At 47.0% G+C, this 15,392-nt stretch overlaps 1 protein-coding gene and 1 pseudogene across 4 annotated transcripts in view; one reads left to right on the top strand and one right to left on the bottom strand.

The window, feature by feature from the left end:
- LOC309848616 (mitochondrial ornithine transporter 1-like) overlaps window positions 1–14,764 on the top strand; it is a 209,745-nt pseudogene extending 194,981 nt beyond the window's left edge. Inside the window, exons 6-10 of the transcript XR_014316581.1 lie at window positions 4,559–4,817; window positions 8,746–8,883; window positions 11,995–12,163; window positions 13,117–13,275; window positions 14,330–14,764. The product of XR_014316581.1 is annotated as a mitochondrial ornithine transporter 1-like (transcript). The remainder of the gene's footprint in view (window positions 1–4,558; window positions 4,818–8,745; window positions 8,884–11,994; window positions 12,164–13,116; window positions 13,276–14,329) is intronic.
- The window catches only part of LOC309848613 (mitochondrial ornithine transporter 1), a 309,487-nt gene that overhangs the window by 255,151 nt on the left and 38,944 nt on the right, over window positions 1–15,392 (bottom strand). The window lies entirely within an intron of this gene.

The following is a 15,392-nucleotide window of genomic DNA, read 5'->3' as shown; positions in this document are numbered from 1 at the left end:
AAGGCCTAAATGCTCATTTAACTGGATATAGAATTTAAATTCAAAATCACTTTCCCTTAGAATGTTGAAGACATTAACTCCATTGCTTACTAATATTCAGTGTTGCTGATGAAAAGTCTGCTGTCAATGCAAGTCTTGCTCCTTCATCTTCTCTGGAGGTTTGTAGAATATTTGCTTTATTCTTTAAACTGAGAGGGATTTTTTTCCCATCTTTGCTTTGACCAGTTCGTCCTCTGCAATGTCTCTCTTCTCTCCTGGTACTTCTGTAGGATGCTCTTTCTCTGCATCCATCAACTGTATTGCTTATGGCTTCTTCCCCACTTCTCATGACTTTGTGTTTTTGTGATCCATCATGAGGCAATTCCTTGCCTTGGTTTGTCTTGTATGCTTTAGCTTCATCTAATTTGCTAGTTACTTCTTTTCTTCTAAAAATCAAATTTTCAATATCCTCAACTATTTTAGAGTGTATTGCTCCTGTTTTCTTAATCCTGTTTTTTATGTGACTATATCTTTTATTTGTTACTACTCCTTTTTGGTACGAGAATTCTTTGGATTTTTCATTCTAAAATTTCCTTCAGGTCCTATTTTAAAAAGGATTTTAAGTTATTTCCTTGAAAAAGAGAGTGAGCACAAGTGTGAGTGCAAACAGTAGAGGGAGAGGCAAGAGGGGCCGAGAGACAGAGAGAGAAGCAGGCTCTCTGCTGAGGAGGGAGTCCGATGTGGGCTTGCATACCAGGACTCTGAGGTCATGACCTGAGCTGAAGGCAGATGCTTAACTGAGTCACCCAGGCTCCTCTCCTTCAGGTCATTTTTAAGATTGTCTTATCTTTTCAACCACTAAGTCCAGGTTTTCCATCAAGCCTTTAAACTTCCTCATGATAACTACTGATGTGTCTCTGCATTTTCAGTCTAATACGTGCGCCATCTTCTGGTCATTTTCTGTCAACCGAATTCTTTCCCCATGGTGATATTTTCCTATTTCTTTGTGAAAGTCTAGTAATTCCTTCCTTCCTTCCTTTCTTCCTTCCTTCCTTCCTTCCTTCCTTCCTTCCTTCCTTCCTTCCTTTCTTTTTCTCAAGATTTTACTTTTAAGTAATCTTTTTACCCAATGTAGGGCTCAAACTCACAACCCTAACATCCAGAGCTGCATGCTCTTCTGACAGCTAACCAGGCATGCCAAGTCTAGCAATTTCTGACTGTACATGAGACATTGTTATGTATTCAAAACAGAAGTATTTTATTTTGCTGAAGAGTAATTTTTGTTTTTTCAAGCCCGTTCAACTCTCCCAAACTAAAAATTTTAAAAATATCTATATGTATCTATATACATCTATCTATACATATCATCCAGTGAGAGTCTTCAACTACAAGGAAGTTATCTGCAGAGCAGTATTTGGTCTTCAGCACAGCCATGTCTCAGTGCCTCGACAAGGGATCCAGCCTGAGGATACACACACACACACACACACACACACACACAAACATGCACATGCACATGCACCAAAGGCTTTGTAGTATATCTAGAAATCTGGGATTGCAATACCTCCATCTTTGTTGTTCTTTCTCGAGATTGCTTTGGTTACTCAAGAACACTTGTGCTTCCATACAAATTTTAGGATTATTTGTCTGGTTCTTTGAAAAATGCTGGTGGTATTTTGGTAAGGATTGCATTGAATCCATTGATTTGCTTTGGGTAACATGGACATTTTAACAGTTTTTTCTTCCAATTCATAATCATGGTACAATGTTCCATTTGTGCTGTCTTCAATCTCTTTCTCATTGCTGTATAAGTTGCAGAGAACAGGTCTTTTACCTCCTTGGTTAAGTTTATTCCTAAGTCTTCTATTCTTTTTGTTGCAATTAAGCAGAATATTTATCAAGTGCCTCCATTGGGTTTGAGGTTCTCCATTTTTGCATGGGTGGACAAGGTGGTCCTGGACCTTCTGGTGAAAGGTCTGCTGTTTGGTCATCCCCATTTTCACCACCGACACCATCCCTGCCAGGTTAGATTTCCTTACCACCTTGTTATTTGCTGACTCAACTATTTTAAGCATAGAAAACCCACAACACTGGTCCTGGTAAAGTATAGAGTACACCATGGTCTGAGCCCCTCTCCTGCAGGGCCTTTTGGGACATCTATGAAAGAATACAGAACTATTTCTATTTTTCAGTCAAGGAGAATGAGATGATCAGAGGTCTATGCTTTGAGCAAGTGGAGAAATACTCCTCTAAGTTATTCATAGCTTCTGGGATACCTGATGGGTATCTGAGGACCTGCTAGGTCTCAGTGGCTGGTGCTGGTGTTCCAAATCATCATGACCCACTTAACGGGGGCCTAGACAGTGTCATTTGTGGTAAATTACATGGGAGTCAGTTACCTCCATAGATGAGCGGAGGGAAATGTAGTTAGTATTTGAGCATGCACTAGCCTCCTACCTTCTCGCTGTTGGAAATGTAACTGTTACAGATATGCAACAAGTCCTTGTACTAGCAGCCTGTGATGTCGGAACTGTTGAAGATGATTGAGTTAAACTATGGAAAGGTTCCAGTTAAAATTGCAGTGCTCTGAATGAAGTGGTTTATTCACTTTATCTGTGTCTTGGTCACCTAAATTTTGTACCCTCTTTAAAAATGCTGACATTCACCTCTTCTTTTGGAATAATTATTTTTATATAATTAGGGTCCTATTTTATTCCTAGAAGTACCTGAGAGAGAATAACTATAATTGTAGTACAGATATACTTGCAATTGCTTAAAAGAAGAGCTCACAGTTTTCAGGCTCCTTGAACATGTTTATCTGCCAGTAATTTGTGGGAGTTATTCAAAACAGCCCCTCTCCTGTCTCTACTTTGCACAATTCAGACAGAGTAACTATGTAATGTCAGTTATGAAATCACACAAAATTACATAAAATATTTATGTAAGCCTTCTCTTCCATTCTTTTTAAAGATTTTATTTATTTATTTGACAGAGATCACAAGTAGGCAGAGAGGCAGGCAGAGAGAGAGGAGAAAGCAGGCTCCCTGCTGAGCAAAGAGCCCAATGTGGGGCTTGATCCCAGGACCCTGGGATCATGACCTGAGCCGAAGGCAGAGGCTTTAACCCACTGAGCCACCCAGGTGCCCCTTCTCTTCCATTTTTTAAAAAAAGGTCTTGAGGTGGGGGCAGGAGCAGAGGGGAAAGAATAAGCAGACCCCATGTGGAGCACTGAGCCCAACGCGGGGCTCAGTCTCACAACCCAAAGAACAGGACCTGAGCCCAAATCAAGAGTCTGATACTTGACTGACTGAGCAATCCAGGGGCCCCGCCTTCTCTTCAATTTTGATGACACTTTAAAAACCTAATCCAGGGGTCCCTGAGTGGCTCAGTGGGTTAAGCCTCTGCTTTTGGCTCAGGTCATGGTCTCAGGGTCCTGGGATCAAGTCCCGCATCCGGTTCTCTGCTCAGTGGGGAACCTGCTTCTCACTCTTTCTCTCTGCCTGCCTCTCTGCCTACTTGTAATCTCTCTCTGTCAAATAAATAAATACAATCTCTTATACATACATACATACATACATACATACCTAATCCAATAGTTAGGTTTTCTGACACAAACAGTGGACATCTGAGATGCAGGGATCTCTGAGGCCCAGGAAAGGTAGAAGCATTAACGAGTGGCATTTTTCAAATGCTGACCTAGGCCAGGGTCCGGGCTTAAGACAGGGTGGCGTGGCTAGAGTTCATTCTTTTCCTTACCTTCAGACTTTTTTATTGAGGTCCTCTACAGCAATTTAGATTTTGCTGTTTTCTAAACTCTTACAATATAAAAGTGTAAAAATACATGATTGATGCTAAGCACGGTAGGATTCAGTGCATTTCCCTTCAAATACGAACAATTAGTTGGTAGAATCCAGATGAAGATTTTCCGTGTGGTCCAATTTTAGCTCTTTAGGGATTAGCCAGACTCTCTGTCATCTTTCTCTGTTGCCTCTTTCCCTGTTTTTCTGATAGTCATCTGTGCTGCAGGGATTAGGCAGAGAGGGGTGAGTCCCTCCTGCCAGACTTCTCCTCCCTCCCTTGCTATGACTGCACGCAGCAGAGGGACTGTTCTTCATGAGCCGTTCCCACAGCAGCTGTTATCTTCAGCCTTCTTGTCCATTTTTATGTAATCCTCGTGCAAACTGGATGGGGAGCCAACGCTCCAAAGTTAATATCGCTTGTCCAGACTCTCACATCAGAGCCGGCCTTCGGGACCAAGTCCATCTGACCCCATTGCTGACCCCTCCGCACACACGCCACCCCCGTGCCCCCTGCGGTCTTGACTGTTGAACACGTGTCTGTCTCTCCCACCGAGGGTGGGTTCCTTCAGAGCTGGAGCTGGGTGCTGGGCACAGTGGGGACCCTTTGTTGTTAACTGAACTGGGCTTGGAGGTTTCATTGCTGGTGAGGGGTGGGAAGAGAGGTTGGAGTGAAAGCCCTGCGGTAGGGTACTTATCATTCTCTAAATTTCTGTAGGTGTTTGCGGCTGCATTCCAAACCAGAAGACGGGTGCTGGAGGAGACTTCTGTCCTGCTTTTAGGGGGCACAGCATGTGTACTGACCGGGCAGCCCTCTGACACCTTGAAAGTGAAGATGAAGATGTTCCCTGACCTGTACCGGGGCTTCACCGACTGCTGCCTGAAGACCTTCTCCCAGGTGGGCTTCCGCGGCTTCTACAAGGGGACCAGCCCAGCGCTGATCGCCAACATCGCCGAGAGCTCGGTCCTCTTCATGTGCTACGGCTTCTGCCAACAGGTGGTGTGGAAAGTGGTTTGATTGGAGAAGCAGGCCAGGCTGAGGTGAGTTGTGGGCACTAACACATTCTTCCTTTGTTTAGGAAAGACACCATTTTTGATAAACATAAACTTTTATGATACCTTATGGGAAGAGTGTTTCCTTTTTTAAAATAACCACATTGTTTCTGATTGTGAAGTTGTCATGTAAAACTTGCAGAAGGCTGGTCAGTAATGCACCGTGAATAAGGAGGTGCCCTTACGTGCTGCTGTTCTTCCGGAAGATGCTTTTCAGATGCCCTGGTGGTACTGCTTCTCTTGTGGGCACCAAAGCGAGATGGGAGCCACAGGTGCAACTTGTGAGCCGAGCTTTGGGTTCCCCTTCATCAGAGTGCAGAGGACTGGAAGAAGCTGCCTGAGCCAGACAGGCTGGAGAGCAACTTGGAATTTTAGGAGGAGCTGGAAGCATCTGTGAAGATGCGGATGGACTGACTCTTTGGCCAAGTCGGCCCAAACATCGGACTTCAGCTTGTGCCGCATCCTCCCTTGCATATTTATTTACACAGAGACCATAGAGGATTCAGAAACCACCAGGATGTGTAGTCCTCCCTTTTTTGAACATTGATTTATTTTAAATCATTGAAACTTATATCAGGTTCATGGTTGGGCAGATAGCCATATGGGATGTTTCCATAGGAACTGGAAACCCATTTGCAACTCCAGTCCCACCCGACTGTAGGCCCCTTCTGTGCAGAAGTGTTCTCTGGAGACGCCTAGTGATCTCAAAGATGTGCCCTTTTGTTCGCAGGAGTTTTGTCTTCATGGATGGAACGTGTTTTTTAAAAGCTTGGGACTGGGTGGAATCACCCAGGGAGATAGCATCTATAGAGGGCTGTGCATGGATTCCAGGACCTTCCAGCACAGAAGGGGTCATGAAGAGGAGGAGGAAGTAAATAAATAAGCAGGAGAGAAACCAGGAGAGTGTGGGATCTCATGCTAGAGACTGACAGAAAGAACACTGTAGCGACTGTCACTCTTCCTGCTAGAGGGGGACACTTTCTGTGGGACAAGATGGGATGTTTAGGTTCCCTGCGACATTCCCAGAGGAGGATGCCTTATGGAGAAGATGGAGGTAGGAAGCAGCCACATGAGGTCCTGGAGGAAGTCCTCCAGCCAAGAAGCCATTCTGTTTCATGTGGTCTCACCCCGTACCCTCCTCTCCCGTCCTGGTGAGGCAGGAGGGAGCTGTGTCTTCATCCCACAGAACGAACAGTGTTTGCTTATTACCTGGCAGGGAGTGGCCACCTTAGAGTTGATGGAGCTGGGGCACCCACACCTGTCCTGTTTTGTTCATCCCTCCTCATGATCTGTAAGAGCAGCAGAGCTCTCCCTGCCATTCTGTTTTAAAACTGGGGACTCCCGACTTGCAGAGACTGGCTTAGGATCCTATTACTTGAGCTCATAACTGAGCACAGGACCCAGAGCCGTGTCTTCCAAGTCCCCGTCCAGAACTCTTGCTGTAAGACCAGAGTCGGGACTCTAGACTGTGGTAGGGGTCAGGTCTAGAGGAAGGCGTGGTCAGTAGAGGCAATGAAAGGAAACCACTGCTTGGAAGAGCCTGCCGTGAATTTCAGCAATGATACCGTAAATATTTGCATGTCCTTGGCTTGAATGCCACCCCGAGTAGAGTTCTCCTTTGACCTTTGTCCACATGGGGTCCTAACACAGCAGGAGGGTTCAGGTACAGGTTTGTTGAATGGGAGATAAGCAGCCGATTCTTACCAAATCCCATCCCGTGCCTGCTGCGGTTTCAGTTCTGGGTCTAACGCCTCTCCTGCAGGTGCAGCCTGGGGCCCCGCGTGCCTCATTGGGCGCCCAGGTAGGGGAGAGGACTCAAAGTCCACTGCAGGTGTGCTTTGGCCTTGCTGTTGCACTAGAACAGCGTGCTCATACTCAGGCCCCCGACTCTTAGGCTGAAGGGCTTCCACACCGATCGATGCCATCTTTGTTCCCGCAAACCTGGCCGTTCTGGCTGCTGGTCAGCAAATTGATGAAGGGTGCCCGAGGGAAACAAAGCCTGGATCTGCAGGCTGGCTGAAAGACTGCAGAAGCCACCTGAAGCTTTGGTCTTGACAGTCCACCGAGTACGTGTGAACCATGTTGGACAGTTTCCATTCGCTAGAACCTGAGCACCAGCAGAGTTGCATGTCGCTGGGTAATGGCCTCATACCCGATTCTCTGAAATGAGAAGCAAGTCTGGAACACAAGCAGGGTCTCCATCCTGGAAGAAAGCCTCACTCCCCACCAACTCTTCTGGAAGTAGACAGGCTTGGGCCCTGCCCTCCGTCTGCCCATGGCCCCGATGCCAGGTCACTGGGGACCAGAAAGTTGGGGCTGAGATTGGAGGCAGCCCTTGATTTTCTCTTCCTGTCTGACGTCCCTTTGTGTAACTGTTTAACGGAACCCCGGATAGTCGCATGTGCTCGGTCTGTTAGGCTTTTGCTCACGGTTTGGGGAAAGCTTGGGAGGGGATCTCCATAGCCTGGGAGGGGGTTGCCTCATGGGGGTGTGGCATCCTGGTGGTTAGGTGATGCAGGCTGCTGGCTTGACAGGTGAGAGTCAGGGAGCCAATCGTTCTGTGAGCAGCTCACTCTTCCTGCCCAGTCCCGGGTGCCAGCAGAGCTCTTGTGACCGAACACTCCGGGGCTGGAAGGGATCTTATTTTCTGACCCTTCTGAACGCTCAGGAGAATTCCTGACCAGTTAATCTCTCAGACTTTTTCCCGTATTTTTGAACTCTGATGGGACCTCGCTTTCACAGCCCTGCTGGTGACTGTGGCTGCTGGTACCAGACCCTCCTGTGGTAAAATGAATGCTTGTGTTACCTGCATTTGCTTCTCAGTTTAGATTCCCGGTGTAGCCATTTTACCTCCAGCCCTGGAGCTTGCTGACCCCTCCTTCACCCCTCCTCACCCATCCTCGCTCCTGCTGCCCTCTGTGGCTGAGGTCAGGAGGTTGTCAGTGGAACTGGGAAATCTTTTTTGCAATGAGCAGCTTTTTGGTTAAAGATTTATTCTGGGCTTTCATCTGCAACAGTAATGTTGTACATGTGGTTGTTCCAGGTTGGATTTGGGGCATGCAGGGATGGCCCCAGAACCTCGCTTTATGAAGCTTAGTGGCAGATACGCCGAAGTATCGTGATGGTGTGTCTTTGGGGTAGTGAGAGTTTGGGTAATTTTTTTACACCCTCTTTTTTTGTTTGTTTTTTTTTGTTTTTGTTTTTGTTTTTTGATTGTTTGTTTTCTATATCACTGTGTTTTAGTGTGGCTGCTGTAACAAAATACCATCAACTGGATGGCTTAAGCAAACATTTGTTTCTCACAGTTTTGAAAACTGGAAAGCCCAAGATCATGGTGCTGGTTGATTGGGTGTCTGGTGAGGGCCTATTTCCTGGTTTACAGAGGGACACCTTCTTGCTGTGTCCTCAAAGGGTGGATAGAGAGAGCGGTGGCCTCTTATAAGGACACTGATTGCATCATGGTGGGTTCCACCCTCACGACCTCACTAAACCTAAGCACCTCCCAGAGGCCCCCTCCGAATACGTCACCTTGGGGGATTATGGCTTCTGCATAGAGCCTTAGGGGTGGGGGATATATTCCGTGCGTGTCGCCATGACTATGACTAATAAAAGGAGCTGGATCTTGCAGTCAGGCAGACCCAGGTCTGAATCCTAGCATTGCCACGTGGTAGTGGTGTGACTTCAGGTACATTAGGTATCCTATGCACGGTTTTTCCACATGAAATTTGGGGTGTCGGTATCGGTGTTGGCTTCCCAGGGCTGGGGTCCTTAGATGAAACCGCATGTGCGAGTTCCCAGTGGGCACTCGGCAAAGGGTTCCTCTCCTTTGATCCTTGCTCTCCCTTACAGCCGAGCGCTTTGAGTGGGGAGTGCTGAATAAACAAATGACCAGACTCCCGTGCTGGTTTCCTTCCAGTGATCTGTAGAACGCAGCTGCGGGTTCCTTCGCCTCTGCCTTTGTGGCCCTGGTGCTCTGCCCCACTGAGCTCATCAAGTGCTGGCTTCAGACCATGTATGAGATGGAGTCGTCAGGGAAGATCGCCAGAAGCCACAAGTAAGCGCTGTTCGGGGTTTCTCGTTGCCTTGGTGCATTGAGTATTTGTCAGTTTTATATTCTACTAAAACTCAGTGGCAGAGAAAGAGTTTTATCTACTCCAGAATACTGTGGTTTTAGAACTCTTTCCCCTACCAGTCAGAGGGGTACTTCCTAAATGACCTTTCAGAGGCCGGACCCACTCCTGCTCCCACAACGGACCACTGTCTGCAGATGTTTCACACCTGGGACGTGGAGAGGCCGAGAGCTCCTCTCACTCTTGGCTCATCAAGTGCATGAGGCAGTGTCCCCAGCTGTGTTGGAGGCACACAGCAGACAGCTTTGAAACCGTGTCTGAGAGCTGAGCCTTCAGAATTGCCAACTTAGGTTCCAAGATGGATATTTGGTGCCCGTTCCCAGGTTTCACGTGAGCGGAAGAGCCCAGATTTCAGGGTCACTCTCTTACCTACCCCCCGCACCCTTCTCGTGTACCGACAGTGAGCCTGGCTTCTGAACACTCCTCAGAGCCCTGGGGAGCTACTCTGCAGTTATCAGAATGCTCTCCCCCTCAGTCCTGAAAACAGATTCTAGTTACATGAGTGTGTGTCATACACAGTGTGATTTATTGTCTTTATTAATCTCAACATTTGCTTATTTATCTTGACTTCTGGCTGACTAAAGCTCTTTGTCACTGTGGTTGACTCAGTGTGTAAATCTGACCGGAAAAACCAGATTAATTGACCTTTTACACAAGTAGTCTCCTCCCAGGGAGGGTGGGGTTTCTGACAGAGTTCTATATCCTGCACCCTGGGGATTCTTTACAACCAGTTTGAAGCTACTCTTTCTAGCCTAGAGGTCCAAAAGCATAAGTCTTTGAAACTTTTTATTGAAATCTGCTGTACACCCAGAAATCATAAGTGGGGGTTCTGATAGTCACTAAATACACAATTTGGTAACCAATGCCCAGATTCAGAGATAGAACAGGAACAGAACCCAGAAAATTGTTCTCATGTCCCCTAGGAGTAGTTTAAGGTTTTTTTTTTTTTAATTTAAATTTTTAATTTATATTCAATTTAGTTAACATATAAGGTATTATTAGTTCCAGGGTAGGATTTAGTGATTCATCACTTAAATACAACACTCAGTGCTAGTTACATCAAGCATCCTTCTTAATGCCCGTCACCAATTACCCCACCTCACCCCCCTCTCCTAAAGCAACCTTCAGTTGGTTTCCCAAGGTGCTTTTTTTTTTTTTTAAGATTTTATTTGTTTATTTGACAGACAGTATAAGTAGGCAGAAAGGCAGACAGAGACAGAGAGGGAAGCAGACGTGGGGCTCAATCCCAGGACCCTGGGATCATGACCTGAGCCGAAGGCAGATGCTTTAACCCACTGAGCCACCCAGGCACCCCTTCCTGAGGTAGTTTTAAGGAAATTAATTGTTGGCTCCAAAAACTTAAGCGAATGGACACCTTGCACAAAGGTAAGTATCGGTTGACAATATTTTAGGTGTGGCTATATACTCCTGGCCTACACAGGGTATATGGTACCTTGGGGTTAAGACTTGGTTCAGAAGGCAGGCCAGTCTCGTTGAGTTGGATCACTGTGTTACATTCCCATTATAGAATGCGAGCTGAGTTGTAGGAAGGACCTAGATAATGAGTGATGCCTGATGAAGCCTTGTGAAATGCTTTTGATTACCGGGTGGTTTGATTCTTCACTGGTCTAAGCGAGGTCACATGCTGAGAGCACTGTGAAGAGCAAGGGGTTTCCTAATACACACCAAAGATGTGGTTTCTGCTGTTGTTTTCCTGACAGATAAGGCCTGCCATGGTGCACACCGTCAGGAAGAGGGGTCTAGACAGAAAGGATCCTGCATTACTGCTGCTCCAGGGCTCTGATCAGCCTGAAATAGAAGTTCCTGCCTACTTACTTTCTAAAACTAAATCCTCAGTGCCTCTTGCCCTGTACAGTTTCTAAGAATTTCCATTGTCGTGCCTTCAAGTAACATCTACTCCCTTAGTCCTTCACTGCACTAACACAAAGCGAAAAGACCGTAAGCATTGAACAGATTCCTTCTATATCCACCCGTTCAAAAGAAAGGTAGAGGAGGGTAGGCACAGAAGGAGGTAGAGGAGTGAGCGAATACGAGGGCATTTTATTCTTGCTGAGCGTGTACAGCTCCTTATTGTAATTTCTCTTATTCATTGTTGGACAAAAGTGGGTATTGGCTCTTTTACATCTTGGATAATATCCAGAATGTATGAATGCATTTTTTTTTCAATGAACTAAAAAATAGATTTGTTTATTGAGGGCAAGAGGATGCAAGCAATATAAAAATCAGAGCTTGTCTGGCTTTCCCTGACTTTTCTTTCTCCGCCTGTCAAATGGGGGTTGGATTTTATTTGTATGTGTTCTGAGCGTCCTGATCCGCTCCTGGAATCCTTTATACAGGGGGAAGCTGTGGGTCAGATTCCTGAAGACCACCTCCACTGACCACCTGTGGGGAGAACAGTCATTGGGCAGAAGTGTTGGCTTGGTAGCACCTACTTCTTTTCCCTTGTTTCTTGTGTACCATAAAATAGACCTTGCCTGCGATGGTGAGCCTTGCAACTAGCAAAAAGCAGCTCTAGAAACTTGCCTTGCCACGTTGGCACTGGTCTAGGTCCTTTGTTCTGTCCACACTCAGAGGAGGTCTTTCTGATTTTCCAGAAGTCCAGTGTACTCCTTCTCCAGGAGTGTTCTCAGGGCTTCCTTTCCTGAGTGGTACACTTGGGAAATGTGAACATGGTTCCATTTGAGACGGGTTTCTGGCGTAGTCTGCTGAAGTCTTGGCCGGAGGCATAGTGGCCACACACAGTTCTCTATGAATACACACTTTAATGATATTTCCTAGCTGTTGGATAGTTCAGGTGAGAACAGTTTTCCTAAAATAATAGGATCTGTGCTTCTCTGAGATTTCCTCCCTGCAGAAGCCTCATTTTCAGAATTTGGGCCCCTGAGTTTCTAGAATCAGCCATTCCCTGCCTGCCCAGGGTTCAGCCAGGCCTGCCACTGGGGTGGGAATGCCAGGCTCACACCCCAGTCCCCCCATTTCACTGGCCCTAAGCACAGCTCCCTGTCTCCCTGCAGCACAGTCTGGTCTGTGATGAAGAGCGTCCTCAGGAAGGACGGCCCCTTGGGCTTCTACCAAAGCCTCTCCAGCACCTTACTCCGAGAGGTGCCTGCTATTTCCTCTTCTTTGGCGGCTACGAGCTGAGCAGGTTGTTTTTTGCATCAGGGAGATCGAAGGATGAGCTAGGTAAGCATTTGGCTGGGCTGGGCCTGGCTGTGGCCTGCTTATTGCAGAGGCTGTGGGGGTCTGCTAGGCACGGAGGTTTCTGGAGGCTTGGAAAGGACCTTGGCACCTTCCTCTGGGTGCACTCATGTCCTCGCCACGAGGATGAATCTGTGCATCCCAGACTTCTTTACTGGAGTAACATTTTAGGGGAGAAGATAGAAATTACTTTCCTCTGGGGACTCTTCAATAAAGGGGTAAATCACCTGTAAAGTTGTTGCAATAAGCATAAAACTTGGTAACAAATCTTGAGTGTGTTTCCAGAGGACTGAAAAGTATTCTTTCTAGCTTGTCCTGTGTAGCTGCTTGACGCAATCATGTCAATGTTTGGCTTGCATGAATGATTACTTGTTTCTTCTCAAACACATCACTTCAGTGTTTTGGTCTTATTCTGGGGTTAGGCATGCTCCCAGGCTTAACTATCATGTTTAATAAGACAACTTTGGCTTTCGTGGTAAAGGAAGAATCAGGGCTGTGGGGCATTAACATAATGAAATACTGCAGACTGAGAGGGTTGGAAAAAACGTGACCTGTGTTTCAGTGGCCACTGTTCTCATTCCCATGGGGTGGGGGGTGGGTTGCCATATTGTTGGGGCCTGCTGGTTCTGTGTGGGCCAGTACCACGGAGGGCAGGCCAGGAGGGACACAGCGCCACAGTGACCAGCACTGATATGGTCCTGTGATGAGGGGCAGACGCAGAGTGCCACATGGGACATTCTGTCCCCTGTGCAGGGAGCCCAAAGGGGCTCGATCCCTGAGATCATGACCTGAGCTGAAGGCAGATGCCTTACTGACTGAGCCACGGGTGCCCCAAGAATCAGCATTTTTATTTGTATCTACCTGCACCCACTAAAACCTTGACCTCTGGATATGTTGTCCTTGAGACAAAAATGCTGTTGGCTGTTTTCCTCCTCCAGGCCCTTTCCCTTTGATGTTAAGCGGTGGAGTTGGTGGGATCTGCCTCTGGCTTGCTGTTTACCCAGTGGATTGTGTCAAATCCAGAATTCAAGTTCTTTCCATGTCTGGAAAACAGGCAGGGTTTACCAGAACCTTTATAAGCATTGTGAAAAATGAAGGTGAGTCTGCTCATTGCAGAAATGGAGTGGGTATGTCTAGACCAGGTATTTCGCTGTAACCCTCGTGGAGGTCAATCACGTGTGTGTGGTTGTTCTCTTCCCCTGCCCCCTGTCCTTTATCTAGTGCCCCTGCCTTAGCTTGATTCCATTCTCAAGAATGTTTGCTGTCCTTGTTCCTCGCTTCTGGGCCAGGATTCTTTGTTCTAAATAGCCCGGAGGGAACTTTAAAACTCCAGATTGTTCCAAGGGGACAAATGCTAGGAAGTCAGCACCCCTTGTACTATAGAGTATAGATAGTATTAGAAAACCATCTCTAACAGAACCACTAAAGGATTTAAAAGAACTTGCTGAAAGTCCCTAATGCTCAGACTTCCTGAAGGTGATTGGCTCTGAATTTTGAGAGTTAACGTAGGAGTATCAAGATTTTCTAGGAGATGTTTGTATAATGCCCGGATCGTGCCTCTGGTGAGCAGAGACCTGTCCTTTCAGCATCCGCTCTACATCTTCCACCTCGGGATGTGAACTTCTCGGGCTTGATTTTGCGAGAGAGCAGTCACAGGGTGTGGAAACGGTTCAGTTCATACTCCAGAGTTGCATAAAGCCTCATAGTTGCGCAGAGCCCTTACGCCTCCCTCATCCACTTGGATCTTCATAACAGTCTGGGCAGTGCCAGCTGTGGACACAGGACTGTGCTTTTGGCCCAGTGTCTTGCGGTCCTTGTCCTCCCGACTGAATCTGTGAGGCTGCTGCCCTCCTGTGTTCTGGGGCTGCTTCTCTCTGCCCAGGTGAGGCCTTGTACAAGGAGCGAGCCCGGGATTCGTGTGTGGTACCTGAGCGTCACCAAGATTTGCTGGAACACTGGATGCCTGGCCTCGTTGCCGTGAGCCTCCATCCTTCCCGTTCGTCCAGGGACACCTGGACAGAAGCCCTTCCGTCCCTTGTCGGCATTCAGTGTGTTATCTGGATCTGTCGGTGTCCAGGCCTGGGCTCTGAGGCTTCACAGGGTCTCTCTGAGAAGGGTAATCTCAGTCTTTGATCACTTTTTGTCTTCTAGGAATAATAGCCTTATATTCTGGACTGAAACCCACAATGATCCGAGGGTTCCCTGCCAATAGGGCGCTCTTTCTGGCCTATGAATACAGCAGGAAGCTGATGAGCCAGTTCGAAGCCTACTGAAGTGTCCTGGCAAAACGAAATCCAAGTCTAGGCACGTGATCACGACAGTTCATCTCAGGGTTTCATGGAGTACAAGACCAATGGGGAGTTATTTTGGTTTCATAGGAGTTCTGTTTTTTTGGTCTTCCCTTATACTCTAAATCTTAAATTTTGTGAAAAGGGTCTCCATTTTATCCTATTAATTTCTGCCCATAATTGTACTGAAATTGAACTCAGTTGCTGCTCTTGTCCTTGGTGGGACATTTAGGGTGAGCCGCCGACCCTGTACAGGATCTGAAAGGCTAAATATAGTTCTTTCAGGACTTTTCGTAAACCTGTATGTGTCCGTGCAGCTTGGATGGTTACATGTTAGAAGGCGTCATTTGGTTCCATGTTTAATTCTCAGATCTCACCAGAAAAACTCTGAGGTAACCATGTTTCATGAAGATGACTATGAGTGATTCCTTACTCTAGATGTAGGCTTTTAGAACCTTAGTACATGCACTGTGCTAAGTGGCTGAACTTCAGTTTTTCTGTGGTGCTTGACAACTGAACTATCTATGTAGATTTTGTAGAGGAGAACATATCCGCAAACTGGTGTGGCTTCCATGTTCACGATTTAAGTTAGGAGTAAGCCTCTTGGACTTTCCCAAGATATTCTACTGTTAAAATAGTGCCATTCACTTCCTAGGTGGGATCATCTTGACCCCTGACACATTGTCAGGTGTGGTGAGAGCAGCACGCCCCTCACCTGTGCCAGCTCCCCTTCTCTCCCAAAGAACTCCGCCTCTGCTGGGCCTTAGGTTGAGGGAGGTGCTGAGGGGAGGGGGCCCTGCTGCTGTGCTTTGTGAAGGCCCATGACCGCCAGCAGGCCTGCTCTTCCGTCTCTGGGTCCTGGCCTGGGTAGGATTGCAGATTATTTCTTTGGACCTTCTTTCGCCTGCTGATGCACTTTGGCCCAC

Source organism: Mustela nivalis (assembly GCF_964662115.1).
Source record: "Mustela nivalis genome assembly, chromosome: 15".
NCBI lineage: Eukaryota > Metazoa > Chordata > Mammalia > Carnivora > Mustelidae > Mustela > Mustela nivalis.
The sequence above is the reverse complement of the archived record's forward strand: the minus strand, read 5'-3'. Positions and strand labels throughout refer to the sequence as shown.